Raw genomic sequence first — 25,323 nt, forward strand, 5'->3', positions numbered from 1 at the left:
TCTCTCTCTCTCTCTCTCTCTCTCTCTCTCTCTCTCTCTCTCTCTCTCTCTCTGTGTGTGTGTGTGTGTGTGTGTGTGTGTATGTTTGCTAATATAGAGCAAGCATGGATATATGGAAGTCAAACGTCAAATTTAAGTGTCATTCCTCGGGCTCCATTCATCCTGGATTTTTAAGAGACGGTCTCTAACATGGCATATTGCCTAGCAAGCTAGGCTGGCTGGCCAATGAGCTGCAGAGACCTGCCTGTTTCCATGTCCCCAGAATCGGGACTATCAGCACATGCTACTACACCCTGCCTCTGACGTGACCTCTGGGGGTTGAACTTCGGTCCTCGTGCTTGTGCGGCAAACACTTAAAGGATGAGCCGCTTCTCCAGCCCTAAGATTGTTCTCCGAGATTATGTTTTAAGCACAACAACATCTGGCCCAGCTAATCAGTTGGTTTAGGAAAAATCCTGGGTGCATATGGAGCTGAACACTCAGAGCCTCTAAGACTGAGCTGTCAGTACATAATACTTGCCAAGGGAAAAGGGGAGGGGGGTGGAAATCAAATACAAACGGCGGCTGATAGAACCACATCTCTGTTTACAAAAACACGTAAGCTCTGGAAGAGGATCCTTACTTTACACATGTATACATCTACGGTCTGTGCATTTCCTGATGGAATCGCCAGGCAACGCCTTGGGAGCTCCTAGGGTACAAAACGCTAACCAAACCCTGTTCTCTGTCCTCTTGTGTCAATCAAAGAGGAAATGACTTTACAGCAGCTGAAAGACCAGGTTTCAATTTGAGCCATGAAAGCGTACCTAGTTTGCAAGAGTTCATTTTGTGCCCAAGCCTCTGGCCACCCAGAGGTGTGAAATGGAAGTCAGTTGAAGGAAGCTGTTTCTGTCAGACCGTTTGCCCCCTTCATTGTATAGCTTGTGGGTCTGTTGTTCAATAAACCTTGTTTGGATTTCAACCCACACTTGACTGGTTGCTAAGCAAAAGTGTAAACAATACTAAAATACATTGTTGGTATTTGAACTGATTAGATATTAAAGTACCATAATTTAACGATAGGCAATTAGGAGGCAGAGAATTTCAAAAGGCCAAGAACTCAGAATTTTATTTCTATTTATCATCCTAGTGTATGCATGGACAGTGAGCAGCTGATTTGAATCTAGAAGTTTGAACCAACGGGGCTACGTCACACTGAACAGGGTTTCGTTGTTGCCTCCTGTGCCTCATTCCCTGGCCGGCCACCGGGTTTGCAGGGACTCTACGCGCAAACTCATGGTTGGTAACATTGAACATTCAGCAGCATTTCTGGGAAGATAGTTTTAAGAGGCTATATAAGGGAGCAATATTTTTTTAACCAAATTTCCAATCCCTACTGCCTTAGTTAGGGTTTTACTGCTGTGTACAGACACCATCACTGAGGGAAGTCTTATAAAGACAATATTTAATTGGGGCTGGCTTACAGGTTCAGAGGTTCAGTCCATTATCATCAAGGTGGGAGCAGGACAGCATCTAGGTAGGCATGGTGCAGGAGGAGCTGAGAGTTCTACATCTTCATCTGAAGGCTGTTAGCAGGATACTGACTTCCAGGCAGCGAGGAGGAGGGTCTTAAAGCCCACACCTACAGTGACACACCTACTCCAACAAGGCCACACCTTTCTAATATTGCCACTCCCTGGGCCGAGCATACACAAACCAACACACTTACTAATCCTAATTCTTCACAGAAGTAAAAGCAACAAACCTCCTGAGTACCATCAATCAGCACAGCAGCTACTGGAGGCTGTTCTGTTGAAGACTTGTGAGTCACGCCTCCTTTATCAAGACCTGTATCTTTTCTGTGTGTGTTGATCCTGAGCTTGCCTTGGGACTAGCCTGGGTCAACAAAGCACTCAAATAACATAATCTCAAGTCTCATGCACCTAGAACTTGCCCTCTTGAAATTTAAGACATCCTGTGAAAAACCTAAAACTATCTTGCTAAAGCTGCAGGGGTTGTCCAGTGGTCAGCAACCCACTAGTACACTACTGAGACCATGCAGAACACCCAGGCCCAGAGGCTGCCAAATGATTCCAGTCACTTGGATAAGCCGGGAAGAGCTGCGGAAGACCTGACTGGCTAAACTCAGCTGAAGTTACCAATCAACCTAGTTACCAGTACCTTAATGGTTACCACACATCCATGTTTAGAAAAAAAAATAATGCACATACCACAAGTACCAGGCCCTTCCTCTCTGCACCTGTGAAATGATATGACTTTGCTTGCAGCCTGTCTGTTTCCTCTGCTTCTGGGGTTGGTTAGGCCATCCTCTGTTGTGTCTATTCTTGATTTCTGAGGTATAATCCATTCAACAGGCATCTACCAAACACTTACTCTCTATTCAGCCTTTTATGAAGTGACAAAGGGTGTGGTCAGCAAAACATTCACTCAGGCAAGGGACACATCCTTTGACCTAGTGTGCGTGTGCGTGCATGTGTGTGTGTGTGTGTGTGTGTGTGTATGCACTGACCAATACATGCACTGTAAAGTTAGGATACATAAGAAACCATTGATTTTCTTTACAGGGAGCTCTAGTCTGCAAAGGGAAGACATACAACACGGGAGTGCATGCTGGACACAGGAGCCGCACTGAGTCCATGTAATGTGACTATGGACAGCACAGCTGAGGGCAGGGTGAATGAACGGCACATGAACCCGTGTCAGAAGAGCTGTGGACTCGGTACCACGACAACAGGTCTGTGCTTCGTGTCTCCAGCCATCCTTTCTCGGCTCCGTTCCTTCTGTGCCTCTGCCTTCTGACTATGCACATCTTCAATGCAGGTGGAGAACTTCGATGAAGCTACGCTCGCCTTTCCTGCTGTGCCCACAGGAAAAGCACAGTAGTCCGCCACCGTCTCCCATGTCATTGGTGTTTATATCATTAGCCAGGAAATCTGGTCGCAAGAGCAACAAAAGCAAAGTGGTGGGTGAAAACAGGCCACATGGCTGGATGGGCTTGCCATAGCAGACATCTGGCTGCCCACAGCAACAAATGTGGTCCACATGGCACAGAGCTGTGGGGTGGGACTGGTCCGTGAAGTAAGGAGACAGGAAGACCCGGTCCTGTCTTGATGCAGATGCCTTTCCCACGCCTATTCTTCCTCAGCGCCCTCTGATACAGTTCCAGGTGGACTCATCTGGAATGGGCCAGTCGGGCAGCCCTGTGCTGCCTCAGAAAAGGACATTTCAACTTGATTTAGTATCAACCTCTCTGTTTAACTGACCATGCCTACCTTGTAACCATGGTAAAGGATGCTTTTTTCCAGACTGAACTGGACCTCCGGGCAGTCCGGAGGACACACCACAATAACTCAGACTGCAGATTTAGGTATGAGGTCCGAAATCATTTCATGTCACCAAATTTGTCAGATTTTCGTACATACAAGCAAGGAAAGCCGCAATAACCTCCAGCTGGTGACCTCAGCACAGCAAATGAGCCTTTAATTTAGAAATTCTCAAGTGAGAAAAGTTGAGTAAAAACTCCAACCCAGCGCGGGAGCAACCACGCCTGGCAGCCTCGATGGTCACACTCTGAAGATCCCTTGTAGAAAAGTATGGAAATATTGCCAGGTAGATTTTTAATACAGAAAAAAAAGGAAGAATAAAAGAGAATTCGTTTCGCTCTGGGGTATTTCCTGAATGAGGTCTATGTCGGATTCTCTCATGGAACCACATCAACATACCGTTTCTAAAATAGTGAAATACAACCTGTTTAACTACAAGCGAAAATGGCTTTAAAATTAAATTTATCTTTTGTAATCCCATATCCATCCTTTTCTTTCCCTTCTTGACCCACCATTGTTATAATTAATGATGCTTCTCTAATATTATTTTGCATGTATCTTGTTCTTTACTGTATTACAGCAAGTTGGATTGTTTTTTAAGTCTCACTGTGTAGTCCTTATGTAGCCTAAAACTCCCTGTGCAGACCACAGTAACCTCAAATACACAGTATTCTAGACTGCATCTGCTTCCCAGAGTGCTGGGATTTAAAATGTGTGCCACCACACCCAGGATTATGCAAGTTATTTCTGAAGTACTTTTTCATTTGATACACATGAACCTGTTAACACGGACTTTTAGCTTGCTAGGTTTAGGGGGTTGGGTTTTTCTGCTTTATTTTAATATCTAATTTTTTTGCTACAAATAATTTCTCTACTTATTAGAAAAATAAGCTGTATTTGAAATGACCAGGTACAGAGATTTTCAAGTATGGGGATATTTGAGAATGTAACAAACATGGAAAAATCACAATATGGGATCCATATGGAATAGGGCATCCAGCTAAGGGGACTTTTCCAGGGACATTTGTGTCCTGTCAAATTTAAAACATAAAACTACATAAAATGATGGAACTAGAGACATGCCTCAGTGGTTAACAGCAGCACATACTGCTCTTCCAAAGGGGTCACATTCAGTTCCCAGTACCCACATTGGATGGCTCACAGTCTCCTGTAACTCCAGCTCAAGAGGATCCAATACCCTCACCTGGTCTCCACTGTCATTCACACACACACACATACACACACACCTGGTATCAACTCACACAGATATACACATACACATATAAATAAAACTGAATATATATATTATATTAGATATTAGATATTAGATATCAGGTATCAGATATCAGATATTATTATATATTATATACTATATATTATATTATATATTATATATTATATGTTATATATTATTATATAGTCTTTCTAGATCCTAGTAGGCCAGCAATTCAGTTGATCAAAAGTACTAAAAAGTATGTATTCTTTATTATTATAATAATACAAAAAGCCCCAAAGTGGGCTTAAAATAAGTAAACAAGCAAGCAAACATCATATGGGGCTGTGCACTTAAATTACTTCTTTTTAGAGATTCTGTTTCTAAAATACATCAGCATGTGGAAAAGAAAATAAATGTTTTAATGTTCTTTTACCTTCAATCCCAAAAATGTTATTCCTGCCGTAAAACCAGCAGGTTTTATGACCCATCCTAAATTTAAGAAAAATGATCCGACTGTGGTAAAAGTTAGCTGCCAAAACCAAAGCAGATTAAAAGACTGAAAAAACTCTTTCTATGCTACAAAATTAAAAAAAATAAGTATTCTTTATCTTTAAATACAGTTCTGCCCATCAAGTTATGTGGAAGCAAAGTATAATTTTCCAGCTAACAAAAAATTACGGAGCAAGAGACTACAGGATATGCTATGCCTGATATACACAGCCTTACCGTGTGGCTTTCTTCTGAATTATCTTTTGAAGATATTTGAAATCTAGATAATACTGAAATAGAGCTGAGGATACTGGGGCTCCCTGTCAAATGTTTTACATAAATCAACTATTTAAGACCTATATATTTTTCAAGATTCCAACGGGTAACACGAACATATGTTTTAATACAAACTCGAGCTGAACAGTGTCATGTGAGGCCCCATTAACTAACAGTAATATGCGACATCCCTGTAGAACTTTGTCACTTCGAAAGCGCCAATTCAAGAAGCTTTTCACAATTTAAAATAAAAGCAGATTGTTAACCTTGAATTTTCTTTTTTTTTTCTTTTGCCATTGAAACATCCAGAAATATTTGCTATATCTTCAGCAGAGAGAAGGGAGAGCTTCCATGGAGACAGCAGGAGAAAAAAATATCAGAGATCATAAGAGAGAGGGGGAGAGAGAGAGAGAGAGAGAGAGAGAGAGAGAGGGAGGGAGGGAGGAGACTTTTAAAAGAGAAATAAGCTGTGCTAAGTTGTGGCGACTTAATGTATACATGAAGGCACGCATAAAGGCTCAGGGTGAACTGTAGGGATCCAGAAAGAGCCATTTTTGCCATGTAACCTCTGAGGCAAGCTAAAATTATTTCCTATGTAACAGATGTCCAGTCTAGCTCAGTTAGTGTGCACACGAGGACAGCTTTCAGTGACTTTGGCTGGTTGCAAACTCAGCAGCATCAAGAAAATCTTGGTAGACAAAGGTCCCACTGCCAGAAAAACTAACTTTAGAAACGATGTAAAAACCAAGTCACCAAGCTGGTGAAGGCCGGGGAGGGGCAGTCACATTTCCAATGGTGTTAGTCACATTTTCCTTTTAAGTTTGTCATCCTGACAACGTCCTCAGATGTGAGCAGATATTTTCAGAACCTCTTTTATGAGACGATCTGGGTTCTGATGTCATAGCAAAGTTTCTTGCGGTCTCATTAGATTCCCAAATAATGCTTAAGTCTCCCAAGGACGCCATATGGCAGTTTTACAATGCGCTCTCAGTAATGAGTGGGAGGTAACAGATCTACCTTGACTTTTATAATCATTCATTCATAGAAACTATTTTTAAAATATTTTTCAAGATTGTAAGTGGTAACAGGAACATGTACTTTAATACAAACCGGAGCCGAACTGTGTCTTGTCAAGTCCCAGTTAACCGCCGTGACCTATTTGATGAATATATCACCTGATTCAGAAATGGAGTCTCAGACAATGAAACCTGTACTGGCTACTTTTCTGTTATTCTAGTAAAACACTGTGAACAATTAAACGTATAAAAAGAAAGAGTTTATTTGTGTTTAGAGATACATAAGGAGGGTCCGGAGTAGCAGGGAAGGCGTGGCAGGAGGCATGGCAGAAGGTGCAGCATGGGGCATGGCAGGAAGGCATGACAGGGGAGGCGTGGTGAGGAGGCGTGGCAAGGGAGAGGTAGCAGGAGAGGCATGGCAGGGGCGTGGCACTGGAGGCATGAGAGAGGGCGTGGCAGGGGACGTGGCAGCAGGTGGCTAAGGCAGGAAGCTGAGAGACCACATCTCAGTCCACAAACATAAAGCACATAGAGCAAAGTAAAAGTGGGGTGAGGTTATGAACTCTCAAAGCCTTCCCGCAATGACACACCTCCTCCAGCAAGACTGAACCACCTAAATGTCCCCAAATAGCACCACTAACTGGGAACCTGGTATCCTAATTCCTGTGTAGGACTCATTCAAACTACTGCAGAGTTCCTTCCTTACTCTGAGTAACTGTTGGCAGTTCGGCAAAACACTGTAATTCTAACATGAAAATAAGTTAAATATAGATTCAGGTAAGTAAAGAGACAACTGTAAGCCAAGACATGTCAATAATTAATTAATTTGTCTAATCCATATGGGTTTTTCTATAAGGATCACAATTTGTTTAACATGTTTAAAATGCTATTCCTATAACATGAGAAATCATGGAATTAAAACTTGGATTTATATCAGATGCTTTGTGAGCTACAGTAAGGAAACTATAGTTATTTGATCAAGGAGGTGTTTATGATGTAGGTAAATAAGAGAGGCCAACCTCATAAGCCCCTGAATAAATGTTAAAACTTTAATCTACCCACTTCTCGTTCTAGAATGATGAAGTGAATTGAGCACAACGGTAAGCCAAGCATGCCCCAACAAAATGTTGCACCTGAGCAAAACATTTTATGAAAAATTGAAGTGTGTAAGGTCTGGGGAGAGGGCTCAGTCAGTAATGTGCTTATCATACAAGCATGAAGACCTGAGTGTGGTCCCCAGAACCCATGTAAAAAAGATAAATATGGTCGTGTGTGCTTGTAGTGCCAGCTCTAAGGAGATGGAGACTGTTCTGTTCTCGGAGCTCACTGGCCAGGCAGCCTCACCAACTCAGGGAGCTTCAGGACAAAGGCAGATCCAATCTCAGAAAGACAGCTGGGTGGAACCTTAGAAGCAATATCCTCTGGCACACGCATACACACTTGTAACCTACACACGTGCATACACACACGTACACACACACACACACATACACACATACACACACACATACACACAAAGAAAGAATAAAGAAATGAAGCAATGAAGGAAAACTACAGCCAGAAGCATGCTGCTTCCAGGGTTCACTCAGAAAGATGTGGGTCTGTCCTTCAGCACACATGGCAGGTCCTGGGTCTAAAATTGCACAGTCTTATAGAAAGAAGGGGATCAAAATGAGTAAACCTGAGACATGACTAAAGATGCATTTATGCATCAGTCAGGACACCTCCAGAACAAAACAAAAATAAAGAACAAGATAGAATGAGGGTATTTATGAATAATGGCCAAAGATATCAGAAGAAAACTGGATGTTCAAGTTAGAGTATGAGTCTACAGAGTAATTATGTTTCTACTGAAATGTGTACAGAGTAATTATGTTTCTACTGCTTCTTACCTGCACACTGGCTCTTTGCCTGCTCATACTCTTCTTAAGTCTGTGCATACCAGAGGATGCTTCCCAGTGGATGCAGATACAGCTGCACTTCACTTATATATTAGAGTCACATATAGGCAAGATCTAGAGATGAGCCAGCAGAAGATGTCCTCACCATTCTGTCAGTAACATGGAATAAAACAAGTAAGAAGAGTGAACTCAGGGAATGGAAGAAAGCCTTAAATAGCTAATAAACACCAATGCAGATTTACACACATGTCATATGTAAGAATATAAGTCGTCTGTGATCATTTTTATTAGCTTAGCCTGGTGAGATTGCTCAGTTGGTAATGACACTTACCCCAGACCTGACCATGCAAATTTGATCCCCAGAACTCAGGTACTCAAGTTACCATCTGATCCCTACATGCACACACACCCCTACACACTTATATTAATGTTAAAGAATGACTTAAAGAAAAGGTAAAACTGCCATAAATGAAAACAAATTAGAGAAATGTGAAATGTCCAGAGTCAAAGAAATGGTACAGAGCAGAAAATGGTACAGACAAAGAAGGAAAATTCACTCAAAGTTCCATATATATATATGTATATATATATATGAATATAATGCTTCAGTAACTGCAACCTGAGCATTTAGATAAAACTGAGAAATGACTAAAGAATTATTAAAGCAATAAAGGAAGATATTTCCCAAACTAAATAGAGCCTGCATCTACAATGAAATTTTCTTTAGTTTCCAGCCTATTGAATTATTAAAAAGTTCAACCCACATTTTTGAGGAACTGGAGCAGCTAATGAATGAGATAAAAATATAAACAAAACTTCTAAAGCTTTCTGAGGCAATAAAAAGTAGCTACAAAAGAAGAAAACCATTTAAGCCTCAAATTTTCCACTAGTCGCAGTAGAAGGTAGCAGAAAGGGAATCTCACAAATGACAAAAGAGAACTACTATTTCCAACCTAGAATTCCATACCCAGCTAAACAATCACACAAAAAATGAGGAAAATATAAACATCTACACAGATGCATGGACTCTGAAAATATAAGCCTCATCCCTTTTAGTATTTGCTAAAGATAGATGGATGGATAGATAGATAGATAGATAGATAGATGAGATTAGATAAATTAGATAGATACATAGATGGATGGATAGATAGATGATAGGTTAGACAGATGATAGATTAATAGATAGATGATAGATAGATAGATAGATAGGTGATAGATAGATAGATATAGATGATAGATGATAGATAGATGATAGATAGATAGATGATAGATGGATAGACAGACAGATAGATAGATAGATAGATAGATAGACTGGCAAACTGAGAAAATAAACTATAAATTCATTACAGTAGAGCAGGCTAGACCTGAGGAAAGCAATACTGCCAAACTAGAGAAGAAGAAGGCTAGAGGACAGAGAAAGGGTAGGCTTCAGAAAATGTAAAGCATTTTAGGGTCAAAAGAATGGATATGGCCAACAAGCTAAAATGTGTGCACTAATGGGCTGTGGAGACACTGTTCTGCCTTGAAGCTGGTGACTTCCCATGTATCCAGGCTTGAGACCACGAACCTCACAGACATAGGTTGAATCTCAGAAAGGAACAGTGTTCAGGTGCTTGCTAGATTAGACAGACACATGACGCCCCAGGCTTTCCTACTGCTGAGATAAACACTGCTCAAAGCAAGTTAGAGGAGCACTGGGGTCAGGTCACAAACCACCACTGAGGGTAACAAAGGCAGGAACTTAAGGCTAAAATCCTAGCTTAACAACAACAGAAGCTTAGTATTTGTGATTATGCTTACATGGGTACCTATTACCCATCCTGAGAATGTAAGAGTATAGTTAACAGAACGTTAGTATAGTCGGCAAAAATATTCTCATCTTTTAGTTTTCAGTGTGAAAAAATATATAATCAAAAGGTCATAAGATAAGAAGTAAAACCATTAACATTTTAAAATAATAAATATAATCGATAATATGATATAGGCACATAATAATATTGGCTGAAAATAGAACTATCGTATTTTTGCCACTAGAAATCAAATGCAGAAAGCCAAACACAGCTCTCAAAGGATGTTCAGTGAACAGAGCTATTGTCTTAATATATGCACAGACAAGTAAATATTTGTAAATCACCCAGAGACATAAAGATATGCAGTAAGAAAGAAAGCTTAATTCAGTCTGACCCAAAACTATTATGAACAGGATGAGAGACGTTATGCCGACAGTCTCTCTAGGTATGTTTCGACGCAGATGTACTCTGATTTATCTCAGCCGCTGAAGCATCAACCCACCAGCCAGCTGCCAGAAGCAATGTGGGTGAGCGGGTAGGCTCTCCTCTGCAGCAGTTACAAGTTAAGACCAGCCAGAATCTTAGCTAGCGGACATGGATGTGAAACACCCCACACAGACACACTGTGCTTATATGTGTAGTACATTTGGATGTTGTTTACTCGGTGAAATGTTTTTGCTTGGCCTCGAAACATCCCTGTATGCAAAGATACCACACTGTTACAGGATGACAGAAAATCAAGCACACAAACGACAAACAAAAGCTGAGGCGGTCCCTTTATCAAAGCGTGGTTTATGTTTATTTTTAAGAATGTTCAAAACCCCACTCCATGCAGTTAGGTTTTACAGCTCCTGAAGATAAGCTCCAGATTCACAGATATTTCTGAGCGTCCCCATCAGCATACGAGAGCCGCCTTCACAGCTGGCCCTGGGCGTCCTTTAGTCTGCCTCTTCTACATCGGTGGGAAGCCCCCTCAGATCTCCTTTTGCGAACATTTTCTCTCCTGGCAGCAGGGAACCACAAAGGGCAAAGCAATGGATCTGCCACTGGTGTGGAAATTTTCACACAACAAGATCGCTAACTAATACAAGTATACGTTCAGGCGGGAAACCTAAGATTCTATTCATTATTGCTGGGTGGAATATTATTATTATTATTTTAAAAATAGAAACTGGAGATGATGGGAAAAGTGCAGAATGTATGTGGAAGATTTTTTTTTTTTTTTGATGCGAGAGAAGGAGAAAGAAAAAGAGGGGAGAGAAAGAGAATCAATGTCTTCCTGAGGACACCCCACCGGCACTCACCAGAGGAAATCGAGATGCCGCCAGTTTGGCTGGGGTTCAGCGCCATCTGCATAGTATTTAAAAGTGCCAGCCAAACTCTGAGCTATTTCACTGGAGTTAGTAAGGAAGGGTTCCAATCTATATCTGAAACGCACACTCTCCAGCTCGTGGGGCGGGCGTGACTAGAGAGAGCTTATGGAGGGGCAAGGACCCGCCACTGCGTGGGGAGCCTTTTCCAGCCCCGTGCAACCTGGAAGCCGGGGGCCTTGCGCTTGCAATGCCCGGATTCTTTCTCCTTGAATGATGTGTGAATTCTTCCGGGATGTGAGAGGGAAGAGGTATAAGATAAAGAAGAAGACCGTGCTGGTTGACACACGGACGGGGAGCATGCTGTTGGAGCTCTGGACAGCCATTCATTGATTCCTCTAATATCGTTGTGCGTATCTACCAAGGAAGCTGCTCCTAGGATGTGTCTCTGGATGAGGAATTCTTGTCCTGATGTGATGTTCTTCCCTTCAGAATCTGCATATCTGCGCTCACGTAACTCAGTATTTAAATGTGATTCTCACTTTCTTTCCATAGCCATGAGGCATTTAACAAAAACCCAGAACTAAACGAGAACACGGCTAATAGAGAACATAGCCAGCGTCTATTGAACGTTTGTCAGTATCAACCTCTGCTTTTCTTATAACAAGTTCACTTGACCCTGTCGAAACGCCACGAAGGACATCTTGCTACACCACTCGTTCATAGATAGGGACACTAAGTCAGAAGATATTTGTTATATCCTCCTGGGAGGAGACCCCCAAGTTAGCCAGAGCTGAGGCAAGTCAACCCAAGGGGTTGAGCCCTTGAGTCTCTGCCCTCCTGGTATTGATTACTGCCATCCATGTTTTATATTAAAACTAACGGCTTATTGACACTTATCACAGCCTCGTGGGGTAACTGGGCTCAGCAAGTGTCACTTGGGGTGTTACGCGCAGCTATAATCAGCTGGCAGCTAGAGCAAGAGTCAAATAGGATGATTCAGGTGAGATATCTCAACTGACTTCTCTCTCAAATTCAGAATTTATTAAAAATAGTTAGGGGATGATGCCCTATCTATCTATCTATCTATCTATCGCTATCTCTCTCTACCTATTTATCTGTCTCTCTCACTACAGACACTGTGAAGAGAGAGAACACTAGGGAACCTTATAGTATGGTGACGTCAGATGCTAGTCCTCTTATCAACATCATCACCACCACCACCACCATCATCATCATCACTATCCCCTCAAGATCTCATGTATCCCAGTCTGGCCCTGAACTTCTGACATTCCAGCTTCTGTCTTATGAGTCCTAAGGTCACAGATGAACATGAACACCACCCTACTTGGTTACTGCTGTGTGAGGATTCAAGAGACTCAAGCAGCAGCTTCGGTGCTCCCTGTGGTGCTCCTCTCTGCACAGCCTAAGCATTTGTGAAGCACCGGCTTTACTACATTCTACTGGTCAAAACAAGTCATGGGACCAAGATGGATAGATACAAGGTAGGAAGGGAGACCAGGAAGAATAAAAAGACCCAGAAACTTGGGTCAATGGCATGGAGGGAGTCCAGACACTAGAGAAGGCTTCTGCAAAGAAGCTAGTCAGCAGAAAGAGACTGGACACCTTCCTCTTCCTACAACACACAGAGAACATTCTGGAAAAGCCCAAGGAAATAAAAATGTGAGATATGAGATGGGGGCTGTGTAAATGGCCCTTTTGAGAGGGGCCATGGGCCTCAGCAGAGCCCACTCCGAGTCTCAAAAACATTTTCCCTTTGTTAACAAACTGTCTGTATTCCTATCTCTAACCACGGGTCCCTCATTCTTTGCTTTGCCACACATGAAACACGAGGACCTCAGACTTAGATCCACGCTTGTAACATCATCAGACAGTGTCTGGGCAAGAGTGCCAACGCCTTAGCCGTTCTATGCCACAGCTAAGAATGCCAACTGAAGGGCTGGAGTTCCGTGTCTGGTCTGACCAAGGCAAAGCAGTGCTGCTGAAAATAAACTCACAGGGAATCCTTCCTAAAACAGCTCCGTCTTCTACAAGCAGAAACCCACCGAGGCGGGGACTAAGCCTACATCCTGAGATCCAAGGCAGAGATTCTGCTGACAGGAACTCCGAAAATGTCTGGGAAGACGTTGAGTCTCATTAAGTAAGATAAAAATTGCCTTTTCGTCAATTCCTGTATGCCTTAGAACCAAGTTTAGTCTCCCTTGAATGCAAACACTTTCCTAATTGAATTCTTGCCTTGGCTCGGTTGCTAATTAGCCTTGACCAAGTCATTTCTTAGCAACGCCTTCCCCTTCCTTGAAGGAGAAACATGTTCTCCCTCCCTGGGTTTGAGTGGATGATCAACAGGATTCACACACGAAGACAGGCTGAGAACTACAGAGCAGGTTCAGCCCATCAGACTCCACCTCAGGATTACAGGCTTAGCAGAGAAGGCCTCCTTAGCTTGGTGGAGCCTGCCCCTTCTGCATGGTACACTCCTCACCTCCTAGAATGGGGGAGAGCCTACAGACAGAACCACACACTCCATCTTCCAAGCAGGAACACGCTATTTAAGTACACAAAAGGAGATTTCTAACAACTGGGCTGTGGAAACAAACCCCCTAAGTCAGATGTGTGAGCTCCTGTCCTGTCCTAGCAGACCCTCCAGAGATGAGATGGTTGTTGGATGTAACCATTGTTTATATGACGACCGTTGTCTCCGCCTCTGTTCAAATCTCCTCACTGTCTCTTCTCACACTCTGTCCTCACACTCATATGAATCTGTTTTGACTCAATTCTATCCCGTGTCTAATGAGAAAGTAACACTTTCATTAACAGGTTTCTACTATACTGAATGTCATCCTACCTCCTAGGAACCGGAACGACATTTTACTATTCTATGTGTAATTATTCAGTGCCTCTAAGAAAGCAGGCTTCACTTGCCTAGGATGGAGGAGGCTTGGAATGGCAAGCCTAAGCAAAAAATAAAATCGAAATAAATACATGCCTTCAGAGAACTTACTTTCTTCGGAGAAAAACAGAAAATATCCACCCAAGTAAAGCAGACTCAATTGTCAAATATAGTAAAAGATTTAAAACCAAAGGATTTGAAAAGTGCTAATTGTGCTTGACTATTTGGTCCCTGGCTGGTGGCACTGTTCTGAGAGGTTGTAGGACCTTTGAGAGGTGGGAGTCTCACTGAAGGAAGAGGGTGGGTGGGCCTTAGGGTTCATATTGGCCCTGCTTCCTGTCTGTTCTCTTCTTCCTGATCTACCCAGAGGTGAGCAAGCAGCTTCTCTCTCCTGCCTCCATGCTGTGAGCTGTTTCCACCACCATGACTCTCCTGCCTTGGTACCTTCATACCGGGAACCAAAGGACCCTTCCTCTGTTAGGTGGCTTCTTGAAGGGATACAGCCACAGAAATGAGATGAGCACCTAATGCAGTGTGTCAGTGATGAAGAGTTTTGGTAAAAGCATCCGAGACAAAGAGTCATCTGAGCTGAAGTTGAAATATATGAAAGATGTTTTCACAGTACGGACTAGCAAATGTGTCCTAGGCAGGGAGATTAGGAAACACTAAAGCCAGAGGAACAATATCCCTCAGAGTGCAGGAGAAAGACAGGTTGTATGGTAAGAGCCTAAAATACAAAGAAGACAGGCACCGTGGTTAAAGAACACGGGTTCTCAAATCTCACATTGGCCAGCCTACACCAGGAGGCTGACACTTCTGCCAGCAGTACACCCGTATTAGCAATATGCTGTCATGATTAAACAGGATGAAGACACGTGAGGTACTCTCCACAAGGAGCCTCAAGCAAAAGCTTGAAGGCAGCTTTCGTGAAGGCTGGCCTGTAAACAGGACCACAAAGTTAAAACTAGAGTTATCTGCAAGAATTTACGATGGTTTCCATTTCTCTGGATGGTCCGTGAAATTGCACAAATGTCGGCCATCTAAATGTAGATTGGCAAGAAATGGATTGGAACAAAGCAATTGTTTGTAGAAACTCTTCAAAGTTCCTCAGGTCCAGTGCCCTTTACCAGGGACCCAACTGATCTCCGTGCCCCTCAAACATCACTATTGATTCCCCATCGAGCATAACCAGTGATGGGGCACCAGGCTGCTTCTCTTCTTGACACCCCTCGCCACATCTGACTGTTTCTTTTCATTAAAAAAAAAACATAAAAACATAAAGTACTGCTGCTTCTAAAGAGATCTCAAGCTAGTGGGTCTATGCCGGAAAGGGTTAAGATTTCTTGCCTTTCTGAGCTTGTCCCTGGGTAGCACCTACCATGCAAGTTCTCTCCCAGCTCTTCTGAGATGGACAGTGTATGAAGTCCTTTGTGCAGCTCCACGGGTGAGTTAATTATAGACTACACCGATGCATCTAGAATGCTTGGCAGTGGCAAGACTGGAGTTCATGCTACATCCAACAATGTCGCCAGTGGTGTGCATTGTCAGGACTGTAAGGGACGGTCCTGCGCTGGCTTCAGAATACTGGAGTCTTTTGATCACCCTGGTGGCATCTCTTACACAATTTCATCACAAAATGAACTTCTTTTTATTTCCTTTTAGAATCATCCTTCCAAATTGATAATAGAGATGAACCTTGGAATAGGGTATGAGAGAATTGTATTGACTGCCATGACAATAATTTCTTGTCAGTGAAATCCATTGCCACTACAGAATGGTGGCTGCTGGTCTGAAGTGGATCCTAGTCCTTCTGAGAAGTAAAGAGTCTCAGCAGCATTCCCTGACTTTGATTTCAAATGGAAAAAAAAATTCTGTTACCGAAGACTGTATTTTTTAAAAAATAGTAATCTAAGAAAGTTATTTTTTTAAATCCCAAGTGCATAAGAAACTAAAGCGATTTGAGTGACCTATGAAGAAAATCAAACGGCACTCCTGCGGAAGAATCAGCATGTGGACCTCTCATTTGAAAAATAATAAAGATAATTAAATCATCCCTTTTACTGAGTCGAAGGAAAACCCCAAGATAAAACCAGTTTGCCAGCTCATTAGGTAAAGTACAGAGAGGCAGCTAGAGTCAGCTTAGTCCCTTGGGGTGCAGAGGGCTACCCACAGGGAAACATCAGTCAGGTGCCCAGGATGTCTGTTCCACCAGAAGCATCTGTCTCCTTAGTTCTACTTTCATGTAGCCAAGGAAGCTTTCTGAGAGCCACTTTGACTTGTGGAGAAAGATACTGTAGCTGACAACCTGCATCAGAAACAAGGAATCTCACTGTTGCCGTTCACCAGGTCCACAGGATTCAGACCATCATTTGCTGTGTTCCATCCATTTTAGTTAAACAATGAAGAGATATGGAAGGTGGCCCCACGGAGGAAGGTTATTCCTGGCCACATGTTTGAGGCACTTTGGGCTCCACCATTGGGCTGGTGATAACTTCCTAAAAGCAGCCATGTTAAGTCTAAGGAGGGACAGAGTAGAGATGTCTTTAAAGGCAATCAGACGGGTCATAACTACAATGGCAATAAACTGGGTCCCCCTGCTTTGGGAGATGTTGTTCGCCTTTGTGGATAAACTGATTTACATCAGGACATGTGCAGTGAATCCTACTGAGAACATGACACAGAAAACTGGATAAAAGAGCAAACTTAGCTCCAAGAAACTCAGAATGAGGTGTGGAAAAGAGGTGCAGAAGCGAATGACTACAGCATACACAGGGCCAGCATGGGCTCTGATGCAGACACATGGAGGGTGGAGGGAAGGAATGGAGGGGTAGATCCAAATGCTTGGGAAACACCCAAAGCATGCTCAGCAGTAAGGACAGAGGTATAGCCTGGCATTGGCAAAACGAGCATATCCCAGGAGATACAGGGATCTGCTCTTGGTTTTCCTTGCTCATAGTTTGGTAGACCTAACCATAGGTGAAGCTGCAGAGCCAGTGTGATATATCCCCTATGTCCTTCAGAACCTTTGGTGGCCAGTTGTGCCCTTAACCTGCATTTTTTAAACTCTTGAGTCTTTACACACATGATCAGAGACTCTTCTTGTCCTTTCTCATCCCCAGGTTTGGTCAGCCTAATTAGATTACAAAACTTAAGGAAAGAAACTGTGTCCCCTCTTCTTTTTGTATGTACCACACAAAAGCAAGGGTTGTCCACAGGAAGCAGGCTTGGGAAACCTTTGTCACTTGGGGCTATCATTTTAAGGCGATGTTCCTTGTAAGTTAGAAGATCAGTAAAGAAGACCATAGCTCAGGGGGACATTGTTAGTTACTAAGTCAGGAGCAGGGGAAGGAGCCTAGGTCTTGCTAAGCAGAAGAAGAAATTGAGCGTAATAACATTCATGACTCCCAGCTTACTAGGAAGTAGAAAATAGCATCAAGTATTCTGATGGACCCAGCACCTCTTCCATCAGCCTTGGCAAGCCAGAAACAATAGATTAGAGTTCCGACTTGAAGGTCTGAGAAAATCTCCAGCCCAGACAGTTTGTTCTTTTTTTATCTTTTCCTGTAACAATGTTTCACAGTTCGAGTTTTGCCATCGCTTGTCCTTTTTACAATCCTTTTCACAATTTTGAAACATGTAGCATGCGTTCTGCAGAAAGGGGGGAACGGGATAACACCAGATTTACTCTGACCTTTTTTGAGTTTCCAAATTTAGTTAGCCATTTCTATCCTCCTAGCTTTTCAGAGGCTCGTGTGCTTGAACTAAAAACAGCAAGCCTCTCTCAAATTACCAGCGCTTAAAAGGTTAAACCATTTATTTTTACCGTACCAGCAGAGAATTAAACTCCAGTGTGTTGCTCCTTGCTTTGACAAAGATGTCATACAGAAATTATCTGTTTTTAACTCTTTCTGTCTCCCCTACTCAGATCTCTCTGAGGGTTTCCATCTCAATTTTTACAAGTTGCTAGAACCAGTCTGCTAACATTAGTAGGTCCCTGATATTACCTTTCTTCCTGGGAGCTTATCATCTTGGTGCACTGAAGCCTGGGTACAGAGTTCAGACTCTCATGAGAATGGATGGAGATTTCACTGGCAGCAGAGTCTGCCCACAGGACTCCATGAGGAAGAAAGAAACTCTAAAGTTTCTACTCAGAGGAGCTAAAATTTGGCTTCATATACTACATCTGTGTCCAGAAATATTCAGCACAGTAAGGTCCAGCTCTTGTGCCTTTGTATAAAGAGACAGATGTAAAACAGGAACTTTGGAAGTAAAACTTCCATGGAGTCTGTGGCTTGCATTTATCTTTCTCCTTCTTTCACTGGCTCTCTGAAGATTAATTTTTATCATTCCTTTGCTCAGTGTCCCATTTCGGGGGCATACATACAAAACCCGAACATCACAATGCAGCCAGCAGCACGCTGGCTTTGTCACCTCTGTTGAATAAAACTTCTCTTTAAAGACAAATAGCATCACCAGGGGCTCGGGTCTGGGAGGGAGGGAGACATCTAAGTCCCTCCCAGCCTTGTTCACTTTATTCTCCACCCCTGGAGTACTCTCAATTTTCTGCCCAAATAGCCATGGCTTATCTTTTCTTACCCATTTCAGAACCTGCTTTGAGAGCACATGAATGGCTGGCATAGTTTCCTAGCATCAGAAAAGTGAACTGCCCACTCCTGCAAAACAAAGAAAGCCTGCTGGGGTGTTAAAAATGAAAGCATTAGAAACGTACATTTTTTTTTCTTTTTTGTTTCTTAGAGGAGAATGCTTGGCTTGGCCTTTGGTGGCCTTAGGTTTTTGTCACCTACTCAGTGAGCATAAACCTAGAGAGAACAGGAAGGTGGTGTGGCTAACATATGGGCTAGAGAGATGGCTCAGCAGTTAAGAGTCCTTGTTGCTCTTCCAGAGGATCTGAGTTCAGTTCCCAGAACCCACATCGGATGGCTCCAACCACGTGGAGCTCCAGCCCCAGGGTATCTGACCCCCGCTTCTGACCTTCTCAGACAGCTACACATGTGTACATAAATAAAAATAAATCTTTAAGAGTGTGTGTGTGTGTGCTTGTGTGTGTGTGTCTCATTCTGTGTGTGTGTGTCTGTGTGTGTGTGTGTGTGTCTGTGTGTGTAAGATAAAGAGACTCAGTACTCGTGAAAACATGATTGTCCATGGGTTCCCAGCACCTCTGCTCTCAGAAAATGTGATAGCAAGTGTCATATTCTGTGACAGTGTCACCCACTCAAGCTTCCAGTTGACCTGGGTTTTATAAATGTGCTTGCTTCCTTCCAGGGAGTTTTCATTATGTAAATCGTCTCTCTCATGTCAACACTAGGAGATACTGAGGACACAAGGGAGCATGGGCTGTCTCTGATTCTTTGTCTGCTTTAGGGACCCTTGTGTCCTACTAGGTTGCCTCATCCGGCCCCAATAGGGGTGATACCTAGTCTTCCTGAACAGGATCTATTAGAAAAGGAGGAGGAACACAAAAAATGACAGTAAAAGAAACCACAGAGCAGAGCTGGAAGGATAGGTGGAGAGCTAGCCTGGGAAACACAGAGCATGGCTGAAAGAATAGGTAAAGAGCTAGCCTGGGGAACATGAGGACCCGAGTGCAATAGAAGCCACATGTAGTGAACTAGGTTTGCTATCTCAGTTCCAGGGAGGCGGAGTCAGGCAGATCCCAGAGGCTCCTGGCCAGCCGGCCTCACCTACCCAGTGAGCACCAGGATAGTGCTCTCACTAAGTCTCAGAAAAGGAGGCTGAGCAGGATGATGCCCAAAGTTTTCCTCTGGCCTCCATGGGCACACATGCACACAGGCATGCCGTGCATGCCCACACACACACACATGCATACACACACACACACATGCACACATCCATGCATCCACACACACACACAGGGACACATCCATGCATGCACACACACACATGCACACATGCATGCATAGACACACACACACAGAGACACACACATGGGGTGGAGAAGTAGAGAGAGAACAAGGAGAGAGGTTAGAAGATTAGAAACAAAAATAATCTCAGGAAGAACAAAGCCAAGGCACCTCAGCAAATTATTTTTTCAAAAAGAGTTGGTTAAGACCCAAAGCAAGCACACAGGTACCAAGATGGCTGCTCTCTTTTAACCTGACACAGGTGGTAATGACCGGAATGGTGAGACGGTGGTGACATTTTTAAAGCAACTACCTTCGTATTTTTTTTTTCACATTAGGGTAGAAGAGAAAGAGAGAGGAGGGGGAAAGAAAGAAGAAGAGACAGGATGGAACCAGATAGAGACAGCCAGGGGTTATTTCCTGAGAACCTTGGGCCTACTGTGCAGCACTGGCATTATTGCAAAGGAAATTCGTGTTCTACAGGATGGCTCTGCTTTCAGGAAGGGAAGGACGGGACAGCTCCCAGGTGTAGAGAAAGTGACAACATGTTTTATCTAGAGTGCACTCTTTGCTGCATTTCTAACAAGGCTATGCTGGCACTGACCAATGGAAACCTTCTCCCACGGAGGGTTACTTTTCCCGTGTTTGTGAATCAGTAGCCTACATACAGTTCTCCATGTTCTCTAGCCAAAGAGAAAAATTACTTTAACTCAATACTTTCTTCGGGTGGGGGTGGGGACAACAACACAAGGTGATATGTTTCAATAAAAAAAGTAAGATGATTCTACCATATGGTTTTATATTTATTTTTATTTCTGTGTATGAATAGAATGCACACAGAGGCCAAAAGAGAGCATGGAATCCTCCAGAGCTGGAGTCACAGGCAGCCATGAGCCACCCAACACTGCGGCTGGGATCCAGACTCTAGTCTTCTGCAAGCTCTCTTAAGCACTGAGCCACTTCCCAGCCCCCACCACCCAGGTTTTCTTTGAATGAAGCTAGTTTCACAAACAAACACACCTTTTATCATTTTGACCAGACTACCCAGCTTTGCAATCTTTTTCTGCTTTCTGCTCTCAATTTCCCCTGCAAATCTGGCTCAAAGCAGCTAGCGTAGCCAGAATGGCTGGATGGCCTTGAAGCTCTTCTGCCGAATGAATTGATCTATCACTGTTAAACCGTCTCCCATGAGGCCTTGGGACAGGAACTGAAGGATGACAAAGCCTTCTTCAGAAGTGACACAAATGTCCCCTAGTCCAGTTCCAGGGATCTTTACATCTGTCTAAAATCACACGAGCGCCATCATTACCTTACCGCCCACATCCGGTCTGCGTTCCTGTCCTCCGAGACCCCAGTCTGCTTACAGCATCATGGCTTGAGCCACTCGTGGCCTTACAGCCGTGGTTATCCACGGGAGAATGGACCCCACACCAAACCATCATGGGTTGGTAGGAGCTCACGAGACCCCAGCCCTCTCTGACCGTCTGCAGTTACTGCTTTCTGAGGCTAAGGCTGTAGCCACCAGTAAGTTGCCGCAGTACTTCCGTAAATAACTTCCTACCCTCCCCCATACCCGCTCATGCGGGCTACTCTGATCTTAGTGGGTCACACACAAGATGAAGACAGGAAAGGAGGAGGGGAGCTTGCCAGAAAGAAGGAAGGAGAGGTGAGGGGGTTACTGGACGGTGAAAAATCTAAACAAGTAATATACAAATAGAACTGTCAAAGAGTAATAATCAGTAAAACGTTAAACTGTGATGATAAAAGTATCTAGGGGCCAGCAATATGGCTCAGCAGGTAAAGAGCTTGCTGCACAAGCCTGGCGATCTGAGTTCAATCCCTGGAATCCACATAAGGATAGATGGAGAGAACCAACCCCACAAAGGCAACCTCTGGCATCCTCATGCATATCATGGCAGAGACAAAAAAAAAGCCAATAATATATTTAAATATTCTATTTAAAGAAGTAACTACAGACAGTGATATCTTAAGCTGAGAAGTCAGAGGATTGGGCCGTGTCTTGATCTCAGCAGGATTATAAATTTTGTGTAACATGAAATCCATCACTTTTGCAAGCTGCTCCTCATTAACTGCACATAATTCTACCTCAGTGAAGTCTGGTTAAAGTAAAATATATACATAATGACACAAAAAGGCTTAAAGTCAAGTAAGGAAAATATGTGAATGATATGGTGGGATAGTGGACAAAAAATAAGCAATAATAGTCTTCAGGGAAAAATTACTAGGACTAAAAGTTGTGTACTATAAAAATAAAATGTCGGGCACACCAAGATTTTTAAATTTGTTCTCAAAATATAAAGCATACCTTGATAGAGCTACAAGAAAAAAAAAGGAAATCTATGTTCCTAGTAGGACATTTCAACACATCTTTCTCAAGAACTGATAGATCAAAGAAAAACATTCAGTACTTTTATATGAGATATGAATCATAAAATTAATAACTTTGATCTAATTGGCAGATCTTTAAAAACATACATCTAAACTACTCTTGGTTCAAAAAGGACTAAAAACAGAGCTGAGATGATCAAAAGACTGTTTTGCTGTCAATCAGGGGGAAAAAAGAGACGGTATAGTTGTTTTTTAAAAGTATCTGGAGTTGATGGAGGGTTTTGTTTGGTGTGTACGATGCAGGATACAGCAGTGTGCTCCTGTAATGATGGAGAAGGCCCACAGGATGCGTGGGAGAAGATGCTGGAAAAGGCAGGAGGGTGTAAATGAAGAGGCAGAGTCCTTAGGAGGGTGAGGATGAAGGAGAATCCAATCCACAGGTAAACAGGTGTCCCTGCTGTCCTGATATAACAGGGAACGAGGCAGGGACAGCAGGAACACACACAGGCAGGATGGGAACGCGGGGTCAGAAAATCACCAGTCATCCTCTGGTTGCTTAGACTTTCTCAGTGCAATGAGCATCTAAACAATCAGGTGAGGGGACCAGTGGGGACTGTGGTGGTCTGCAGAGAAGAGACAGCAGGCTCAGCCTTTGCCTTGAGACAGGATTCAAACTTGACCATGAAAACGACAAGAATGCTCCCAAACAACCCTGTATCCTTACAATGTATTTATTCTCAAGTTTAAGGGGGGAACCTATCAGCCAGTCTGTTTTCTTGTGACATTGTGACTGCAGACTTCCTACATTTAACAAGTGGTCTGTAATTGGCTCTTTCTCCCTTTCCTGTGGGATACCCATCCCTGCTATACGGGCAGAGAAATGCGTGATCCGCACTCTCTAAGTTAAGCTAAAGTTCAACGATTTTAAATAAGTCATGTAACCGAACTCAGTTCGGTAACACACCACCAGGAACTATTAACAGGTGGTCCTCCCTTGCAACTCAGTTGCTCTGTGCGCCGTCTATAGCCTCCAAACCAAACCGTAATGCAAGGAACCGGCAAGCCACATTTAGGAGAGACCATGGATCGAGTAGCCAAAGGAAAATCAGGGAGGCACGGGGGGGGGGGGGGGGAGAAGACAAGCCTCAAATGTACTCCAGATTGTTGACAGCGGTGAAGCTGTGTGCACAAAACGGAATGCACCGTTAAATGACGTCACTGATTTTATGCTGCGCATCAAGTTTATAAAGGTTTGTAGCAATAAAGAACAAGAACGGCCATTCGAAATATCTTCACTTTAAAAGAACAATGCCTTCATTCCCTTCGGGTCCTCCGATGTGCTATTACCTTAAAATGGAGTCATGCTTACAGCAGCAATAAAGCATAGGCCAAATGTGTCAGTGTAAGAACAGCATATTACCCATAAGAATACAGACTGTCTCCTGTACTTCTGTAAACCGCCCACCTCAGTAGAATGGCAGTGATAAACAGCAGCCCCTTGGTACATGAAGTGATGACAGACCGTGAACTTCAGCTGACTCACAGAAGTCCCTGTATCTTCTTACACCAATTTTTAAGGTTGCTGGAAAAGTCACAGTGATGCACCAAAGTTGATAACTTTGGAGGTGTACCTTCCCTTAAAGACTCCTGACACACAAGGTCGGATCACTGCTAACAAGATACACGTGAGATATTAGTGACCAAAGAATTGTTCCAAGGAAGATTCAAGCACACTCATTAGAAACCAGGAGTGTGTCAGAACTCAGAGGAAACCGCTACAGCTACAGCGTCTTGAACCGGCAACTTCAGGAAGCACATTAAGGTGACTTAAGGACACCTCTTCGGAACTGATTTTAAACAATGAGAACCAAGTTTAGCGGCTCCATATGGATAGCCAGGGATTTAATTGGAAAAGCGCTCCCCAATGTCTGCTGCCTGGAGGCCGCCCCTTGGTGCTGGGTGTTTTTATTATTTTTAACGATTCTCTTTGTGAAATCTTGCCCCGTGTTTACCCCACAATTCCTCGCTTTGTTTCCTTGTCAACACACTGACTACAGACAAGAAGATTCTATTATCTTCGCTTATTCAGTGGCTCTGAGATTGTTTATTAAGAAGATCACATCCGATCTCAACACAGATGTTGGCAGCATGTCCTGCCAGAAATAAACATTTCATTTCTTCACTACAGAGTTCAGCTCCTTCCCTTCACCAACAGATACAAACGGCCCTTGAAATATTCGAGAGGTTTGAAAAGGAGGCACAGTTACGCCAGCCTACGATGTCTTTTTTAGGATTAGGTAGGATTCGTAGAAAGCCATATTTATGTATTAGGATAGACAGCCAGGTTTTTCAAATTGAGGAAGATACCTCTGCCTTTCACATCCTATCACTGGGTTCTCTGTGAAAACCCATTCCACAGATGAGAACCTTGAGCCTCTTCTGAGGCAGTCCTTGTTTTGGTGTGAGTGAGGTGAGACAGCAGAGCAGGCACAAGGCTGATTGCCTCCCAGGATTTTTGCAGGGATGGTTAGGAAAGGAACATCTTTTTTTTTTTTTTTCTCTGACACAGAAAGCAATAGTGAGTCTAGGCATGGCGGGTACTATGCTTACAGATGTTCATGGCCCCAAAACGGATGTAAGTCACTCTGGAAAAAAGCATATCTCAGACTGCGGAGCCTGCATGTAGCTCTCCCCCCTGGGTTTCGGCTCTGCTTAAGAGGCCAAGTGAAGGATTCAGATCTTGCTCATCATATGTTGATTCTTGCCGAGTGATATCAAAAACTCTAAACAATATTACAGACAAAAAAAAAAAAAACAAAAAAAAACCTCGATTCCTGATTTTTGGCATTGCTGTTCTGGG

The sequence above is a fragment of the Grammomys surdaster genome, unplaced genomic scaffold (assembly GCF_004785775.1).
Source record: "Grammomys surdaster isolate TR1022 unplaced genomic scaffold, NIH_TR_1.0 126176, whole genome shotgun sequence".
Taxonomy (NCBI): Eukaryota; Metazoa; Chordata; class Mammalia; order Rodentia; family Muridae; genus Grammomys; species Grammomys surdaster.